This window comes from Oncorhynchus mykiss, chromosome 17 (assembly GCF_057628025.1).
Source record: "Oncorhynchus mykiss isolate SJ-2025 chromosome 17, ASM5762802v1, whole genome shotgun sequence".
NCBI classification, from domain to species: Eukaryota; Metazoa; Chordata; class Actinopteri; order Salmoniformes; family Salmonidae; genus Oncorhynchus; species Oncorhynchus mykiss.
Genome location: NC_143038.1, coordinates 22,182,137 through 22,190,973, shown reverse-complemented (window position 1 = coordinate 22,190,973; position 8,837 = coordinate 22,182,137). Strand labels below are relative to the sequence as shown.

Sequence of the window (8,837 nt, the reverse complement as noted above, 5' to 3'; positions counted from 1 at the left end):
AATACGTGACTTTTCCAGTCATGTTTGGTTTCACTGCAATCAACTGGTTTGTTTGTAACACAATCAAACCTGATGGGCCATTTCGCGGGACGTATTGACTGAAAGAAACCGATTTGAAGACAACAAGTCATGACATCATTGTGCACCAATGATTTGCCCGCTGTTTCGTTAAATGACTGTCTTTTAACCCAATGACCACTGATCATCTTGAAATCTAGCTGGGTAGATAGCCAATGAGCTGAGGTAAACGGCAATAGGCCATGTTTATGTGTTGCAAGACCAACCCATGTAGTAAGCTCCAGCGTAAAGAGAGTCATTCGCTATTGAAATTTCATACCGGAAAGAGAAACACATATTACGCACTGCATTGTTTGGTAAACGCGCAGATTCAGCTGTTTACATATCAATCAGTATGGCGACTAAGTCAGGGAAAGCTAAATCTAAGTCTAGATATACATATGTACACACAATTTTAGAATAAATTGATTGGGAAAGTGAGACAGAGATTGTTGTAGGACGATTCATTTAGCGATTGTGGAGGAATATTTTTTGAACAGGAGAGGACATAGTTTTGGACTGGTAAGTTCTTATCATGCTAATGCCTTTGTTTGAAATTAACCTGTTAGATCTACCCCCCCCTTTTTTGAAAATTCTGTTAAAAATCGCGCAACTTTTCAGCGTCCTGCTACTCATGCCAGGAATATAGTATATGCATATGATTAGTATGTGTGGATAGAAAACACTCTGAAGTTTATAAAACTGGTTAAATCACGGCTGTGACTATAACAGAGCGTGTGTTTCATTGAAAAACGCAAGAAAAACTGCTCTCTGAAAGCAAAAAATAATTTCCATAAGTCACTTCCACCAGTTGTTAAAGGAGAACAGAATTTAATGGAAATTTGCCTGCACTTCATACAAATTCCGCACGATGGCGCCATTGTACTAATTTTCAATCGAATTAATTGTTGGAAAATCCATCTGTCTGACCCCAAGTTTTCCAGTCTTCACCCGGATGCAGTTCAAGGAGAGATCAGATTGCATTGTTTTTGAAGTGAGGACCTATTGAAGAGACATCGCCCTGTAATCGTTTTGATAGATTATAAACGTTTACTAATACCTAAAGTTGGATTACAAAAGGATTTCGAAGTGTTTTGTGAAAGTTTATCGTCGACTTTTTTAATTTTAAAAAATTACGCAGCGTTTAAAAACGATGAATTTTTCTGAATGACACTACTTCTATACAAAGCTATTTTGGGTATATATGGACCGATTTAAACGAAAAAAAGACCCAATAGTGATGTTTATGGGGCATATAGGAGTGCCAAGAAAGAAGCTCGTCTAAGGTAATGAATGTTTTATATTTTATTTCTGCGTTTTGGGTAGCGCCGTCTATCGCAAAATCTGTTGTTTACGTGTCGAGCTGGCATTTTGGGGGGTGCATGCTATCAGATAATAGCTTCTGATGCTTTCGCCGAAAAGCATTTTAAAAATCTGACTTGCTGGCTAGGTTCACAACGAGTGTAGCTTTAATTTAATACCCTGCTTGTGAATTTTGATCAAGGTTTGAGTTTTAACGAGTACATTTAGCATTTAGCGTAGCGCATTTGCATTTCCAGGTGCCTACTTGGGACATGTGCGTCTCAAGTAGATTCAAGAAGTTTTAATAATATAAAATATTATTTGTGATTTTCTTTACATTTTAGAAGCAATATATAAACATGTAATGTCATGAAATGTGAGATGCGTGTGTCTGCCGCCTCACCCCAACCCACATGAAATAGCCTATTTGAGGCTGTTGAGGGGAGGGCAGGACCACATCAATGGCCAAAGTGAAATGGAGACAGTAGATACAGCTGGTCTGTTGTAATATAATAAAGACAGTAGATCTAGCTGGTCTGTCATAATATAATAAAGACAGTACATCTAGCTGGTCTGTCATAATATAATAGAGACAGTAGATCTAGCTGAAATGTCATAATATAAAAGAGACAATAGATCTAGCAGGTAATAATAATATATTCAACCTTATGTTCCCTGTACTCATATATATATATATATATATATATATATGTATGTTTATTATACCTGTTGATACAGGGCTCATATGTGAAACTATTCTAACTGAACATTTTCTTACACAGTGACACTGACTCCGAATGGGAGTCTTATCCGGTGTCCTGTGTGAATTTAAGTATGCTCTCTCTAATTCTCTCTTTCTCTCTCTCGGAGGACCTGATCCCTAGGACCATGCGTCAGGACTACTGGCATGATGACTCCTTGCTGTCCCCAGTCCACCTGGCCTTGCTGCTCTTCCAGTTTCAACTGTTCTGCCTGCGGCTATGGAACCCTAAACTGTTCATTTTTACTCTTGAGGTGCTGTCCTGTTGCACCCTCTACAACCATTGTGATCTCCACCCGGCACAGCCAGAAGAGGACTGGCCACCCCTCATAGCCTGGTTCCTTTCTAGGTTTCTTCCTAGGTTTTTGCCTTTCTAGGGAGTTTTTCCTAGCCACCGTGCTTCTACAGCTGCATTGCTTGCTGTTTGGGGTTTTAGGCTGGGGCTATATACATATATTTGATTTGATAGAGGACTGAGGGTCTTCCAAATATTGAAAGTGTGTAAATAGTTACCCATGTTATTTTGTAAATGTATATATATATAAATATTTTTTTTTTTTCTTGTATATTTTATAATCAATAATTATTTTTTCCCCATTTTTTTTCTCATTTTTTTTTTTTTGGGGGGGGGTGTGTTAGAATACCATTTTGGTATTTTGTACATAGTTATTTGTTTCAAAATGTACACCTTCAATTTGGCCACTTGGGTACATTTGTGCTACTTGTGTGGGACACCTGGGTGACTTCATGATAAATGTCATGTAGCGCACTCATTTTGGAAGTTATCATTCTGAAACTATGCACAAGTACTGTTGCACTCTTATATTTTTCACTGAAATTTTCCCCATCATCCTATCTGAATGTTTGTTTTATCTTGTTCATTTTAAAGATTATGTTTTCATTGTTTTATCTAAACCAGATCTATTGTGTTATATTCTCTTACATTCAATTCACATTTACACAAACTTCAGAGTGTTTTCTTTCAAATGGTACCAAGAATAAGCATATCCTTGGTTCTGTGCCTGAGCTACAGGCTGTTAGATTTGGGTATGTCTTCAGGTGGAAATTGCACAAAGTAGGGGGGTAGCTGTAATTAAAATTAAATCCAACAACAATATTAAGGGATTCAAAATCTGTGGCTTAAAAACAAAGGTACTATCACGATCGTTTAGAGATGGATTGGACCAAGGTGCAGCGTGGTAGGCGTACATTTTATTTTATTTAAATGACACCGAAAAAACAACAAAATACAAAAACAAACGTAAAGCTACATGTAGTGCAGAAAGCAACTACACACAAACAAGATCCCACCAACTAAAGATGTAAAAAAGGTTGCCTAAGTATGATCCCCAATCAGAGACAACGATAGACAGCTGCCTCTGATTGGGAACCATATCCGGCCAACAAAGATATAGAAAAAATAGAATGCCCACCCAAATCACACCCCGCCCTAACCAAATAGAGAAATAAAAAGGCTCTCTAAGGTCAGGGTGTGACAGGTACGCTGATTCATGTTCTTTTAAAACAACAATTAGAATCCCTCCACAGCCTCATAGAGGATCTAGATACTTTTGCTAACCTCTCTGGATTAAAACCAAATTATGATAAATATTATGTATTGGATCACTGAAAAAATGCAACTTCTACATTACCTTGTAGTTTACCAATAAAAATGGTCTGACAGGCATGTCGACATACTCGGTATACAAATCCAGAAAGAAATGATCTCACTCCAATACATTTTTATAGAAAGTTAGCAAAAATAGATAACTTGCTACCATGGAAAGGAAAATACCTGTTTATGGGTGGAAAAATCACCCTGATTAACTCTTTAGTCATATCACAGTTTACCTATTTGCTTATGGTTTCGCCTACACCCTAGTGACCTGTTTTTTAAATTATATGAACAAAATGTTGTTTTTTTTTCTTTTTGGAATGGCAAGCCAGACAAAATTGAAAGGGACAATTTTTATAACAATATGAATTCGGAGGGCAGAAATGATTAAATATTAAAGCATTAGACCTCTCACTAAAGGCATCAGTCACACAAAAGTTATACCTAAATCTGAAATGGTTCTCTAGTAAATTGGTAGGAATGTCTCACTCCATATTCAAGAATGGGGTTTTTCACCTTTATTCAGATTACAACTGCTCACTTTCTGTGATTTTTCATATCGTAATTTTTTAAACAAGCCATAGAAAGTTAGTTGCAATTTCAGTTAAATCCACCTGAAAAGACAGAACAAATAGTACAAGAAATATTGTGGTTAAACCTAAATATACTAATTGATAAAAAAAACGTTTTTTTCAATATTTTCTTTTTAAAAGGTATCATTTTTGTAAATTATATCATAAATAGGACTGGTGGAGTTATGCCACACATTGTAACGGTTTTCTAGGTGAGAAGGAGAGTCGGACCAAAATGCAGCGTGTCGATTTCGATCCATGTTTTAATAAACAAACGTAAAACACGAATCAATACAAACACTACAAAATAAAGAACGTAATGAACGTAACGAAAACTTAAACAGCCCTATCTGGTGAAAACTAATAGACAGGAACAATCACCCACAAACACACAGTGAAAACCAGGCTACCTAAATATGGTTCCCAATCAGAGACAATGACGAACACCTGCCTCTGATTGAGAACCATATCAGGCCGAACATAGAACTGGACAAACTAGACGTAACATGTATGTAACATAGAATGCCCACTCAGATCACACCCTGACCAACCAAAACATAGAAACATACAAAGCAAACTTTGGGACAGAGGGGCAGCTCGGGACACAGGGGCAGCTCGGGACAGAAGGGCAGCTCGGGACAGAAGGGCAGCTCGGGACAGAAGGGCAGCTCGGGACAGAGGTAGCTCGGGACTGATGGGTAGCTCAGCACTGAGAGGAAGCTCAGCACTGAGAGGAAGCTCAGCACTGAGAGGAAGCCCAGGCAGGTAGTTGGATCTAGCAGATCCTGGCTGACTGGCAGATCCTGGCTGACTGGCAGATCTGGCAGATCCTGGCTGACTGGCGGATCTGGAAGAGTCTGGTTGACTGGCAGATCTGGAAGAGTCTGGCTGACTGGCAGATCTGGAAGAGTCTGGTAGACTGGCAGATCTGGAAGAGTCTGGTTGTCTGGCAGATCTGGAAGAGTCTGGTAGACTGGCAGATCTGGAAGAGTCTGGTTGACTGGCAGATCTGGAAGAGTCTGGTTGACTGGCAGATCTGGAAGAGTCTGGTTGACTGGCAGATCTGGAAGAGTCTGGTTGACTGGCAGATCTGGCAGATCTGGAAGAGTCTGGCTGACTGGGAGATCTGGAAGAGTCTGGCTGACTGGCAGATCTGGAAGAGTCTGGCTGACTGGCAGTTCTGGCAGATCTGGAAGAGTCTGGTTGACTGGCAGATCTGGAAGAGTCTGGCTGACTGGCAGATCTGGAAGAGTCTGGCTGACTGGCAGATCTGGAAGAGTCTGGCTGACTGGCAGATCTGGCTGCTCCATGCTGACTGGCTGCTCCATGCTCCATGCTGACTGGCTGCTCCATGCTGACTGGCAGCTCTGGCTGCTCCATGCAGACTGGCTGCTCCATGCTGACTGGCGGCTCTGGCTGCTCCATGCTGAATGGCGGCCCTGGCTGCTCCATGCTGACTGGCGGCTCTGGCTGCTCCATGCTGACTGGCGGCTCTGGCTGCTCCATGCTGACTGGCGGCTCTGGCTGCTCCATGCAGACTGGCGGCTCTGGCTGCTCCATGCAGACTGGCGGCTCTGGCTGCTCCATGCAGACTGGCGGCTCTGGCGGCTCCATGCAGACTGGCGGCTCTGGCGGCTCCATGCAGACTGGCGGCTCTGGCGGCTCCATGCAGACTGGCGGCTCTGGCGGCTCCATGCAGACTGGCGGCTCTGGCGGCTCCATGCAGACTGGCGGCTCTGGCGGCATCCTGCAGACTGGCAGCTCTGGCGGCTCCTTGCAGACTGGCAGCTCCTTGCAGACTGGCAGCTCTATGCTGACTGGCAGCTCTATGCAGACTGGCAGCTCCTTGCAGACTGGCAGCTCCTTGCAGACTGGCAGCTCCTTGCAGACTGGCAGCTCCTTGCAGACTGGCAGTTCTGAACAGGCGGGAGACTCCGGCAGCGCTGGAGAGGAGGAAGGCTCCGGCAGCCTTAGATGGGAGGGGTTGAATGGAGCTGAAGGGTGGGACTAACAACAACCATTGTAAAAGATATGGGGTCTGTAAAATGTATATATAGGTTCAGAAATGGTGAAATACCGGTTACAAATAGAAATCAAACTGGCTGGACATCAGAAAGAGGAAGGACTAAAAAGAAATAATATGACTATTGTAAAATATATTGTGTCTATAAAATGTGTATAAACTGAGGATAGGCTTCTAAGTACAGCACAGCGCGCACCACTCCCTAGCATTCTTCTTGCCAATGTCCAGTCTCTTGACAACAAGGTTGATGAAATCCGAGCAAGGGTAGCATTCCAGAGGGACATCAGAGACTGTAACGTCCTTTGCTTCACTGAAACATGGCTCACTGGAGAGACTCTATCCGAAGCGGTGCCAACGGGTTTCTCCACTCATCGCGCTGACAGAAACAAACATCTTTCTGGTAAGAAGAGGGGCGGGGGCGTATGCCTCATGGCCAACGTGACATGGTGTGATGAAAGAAACATACAGGAACTCAAATCCTTCTGTTCACCTGATTTAGAATTCCTCACAATCAAATGTAGACCGCATTGTCTACCAAGAGAATTCTCTTCGATTATAATCACAGCCGTATATATCCCCCCCCCAAGCAGACACATCGATGGCTCTGAACGAACTTTATTTAACTCTCTGCAAACTGGAAACGATTTATCCGGAGGCTGCATTCATTGTAGCTGGGGATTTTAACAAGGCTAATCTGAAAACAAGACTCCCCAAATTTTATCAGCATATTGATTGCGCAACCAGGGGAGGAAAGACCTTGGATCATTGTTACTCTAACTTCCGCGACGCATATAAGGCCCTGCCCCGCCCCCCTTTCGGAAAAGCTGACCACGACTCCATTTTGTTGATCCCTGCCTACAGACAGAAACTAAAACAAGAGGCTCCCACGCTGAGGTCTGTCCAACGCTGGTCCGACCAAGCTGACTCCACACTCCAAGACTGCTTCCACCACGTGGACTGGGACATGTTTCGTATTGCGTCAGACAACAACATTGACGAATACGCTGATTCGGTGTGCGAGTTCATTAGAACGTGCGTTGAAGATGTCGTTCCCATAGCAACGATTAAAACATTCCCTAACCAGAAACCGTGGATTGATGGCAGCATTCGCGTGAAACTGAAAGCGCGAACCACTGCTTTTAATCAGGGCAAGGTGTCTGGTAACATGACCGAATACAAACAGTGCAGCTATTCCCTCCGCAAGGCTATCAAACAAGCTAAGCGTCAGTACAGAGACAAAGTAGAATCTCAATTCAACGGCTCAGACACAAGAGGCATGTGGCAGGGTCTACAGTCAATCACGGACTACAGGAAGAAATCCAGCCCAGTCACGGACCAGGATGTCCTGCTCCCAGGCAGACTAACTTTTTTGCCCGCTTTGAGGACAATACAGTGCCACTGACACGGCCTGCAACGAAAACATGCGGTCTCTCCTTCACTGCAGCCGAGGTGAGTAAGACATTTAAACGTGTTAACCCTCGCAAGGCTGCAGGCCCAGACGGCATCCCCAGCCGCGCCCTCAGAGCATGCGCAGACCAGCTGGCCGGTGTGTTTACGGACATATTCAATCAATCCCTATACCAGTCTGCTGTTCCCACATGCTTCAAGAGGGCCACCATTGTTCCTGTTCCCAAGAAAGCTAAGGTAATTGAGCTAAACGACTACCGCCCCGTAGCACTCACATCCGTCATCATGAAGTGCTTTGAGAGACTAGTCAAGGACCATATCACCTCCACCCTACCTGACACCCTAGACCCACTCCAATTTGCTTACCGCCCAAATAGGTCCACAGACGATGCAATCTCAACCACACTGCACACTGCCCTAACCCATCTGGACAAGAGGAATACCTATGTGAGAATGCTGTTCATCGACTACAGCTCGGCATTCAACACCATAGTACCCTCCAAGCTCGTCATCAAGCTCGAGACCCTGGGTCTCGACCCCGCCCTGTGCAACTGGGTACTGGACTTCCTGACGGGTCGCCCCCAGGTGGTGAGGGTAGGCAACAACATCTCCTCCCCGCTGATCCTCAACACTGGGGCCCCACAAGGGTGCGTTCTGAGCCCTCTCCTGTACTCCCTGTTCACCCACGACTGCGTGGCCACGCACGCCTCCAACTCAATCATCAAGTTTGCGGACGACACAACAGTGGTAGGCTTGATTACCAACAACGACGAGACGGCCTACAGGGAGGAGGTGAGGGCCCTCGGAGTGTGGTGTCAGGAAAATAACCTCACACTCAACGTCAACAAAATTAAGGAGATGATTGTGGACTTCAGGAAACAGCAGAGGGAACACCCCCCTATCCACATCGATGGAACAGTAGTGGAGAGGGTAGCAAGTTTTAAGTTCCTCGGCATACACATCACAGACAAACTGAATTGGTCCACTCACACAGACAGCATCGTGAAGAAGGCGCAGCAGCGCCTCTTCAACCTCAGGAGGCTGAAGAAATTCGGCTTGTCACCAAAAGCACTCAAACTTCTACAGATGCACAATCGAGAG

General features: G+C 44.2%; 1 long non-coding RNA gene across 1 annotated transcript; it reads left to right on the top strand.

The window, feature by feature from the left end:
• The first annotated feature begins 337 nt into the window (after window positions 1-337).
• On the top strand, window positions 338-3,034 carry LOC149975866 (uncharacterized). The gene is made up of 2 exons (XR_016487817.1): window positions 338-1,343; window positions 2,230-3,034. It is a non-coding gene; the product is annotated as an uncharacterized LOC149975866 (long non-coding RNA).
• The last annotated feature ends 5,803 nt before the right edge of the window (window positions 3,035-8,837 follow it).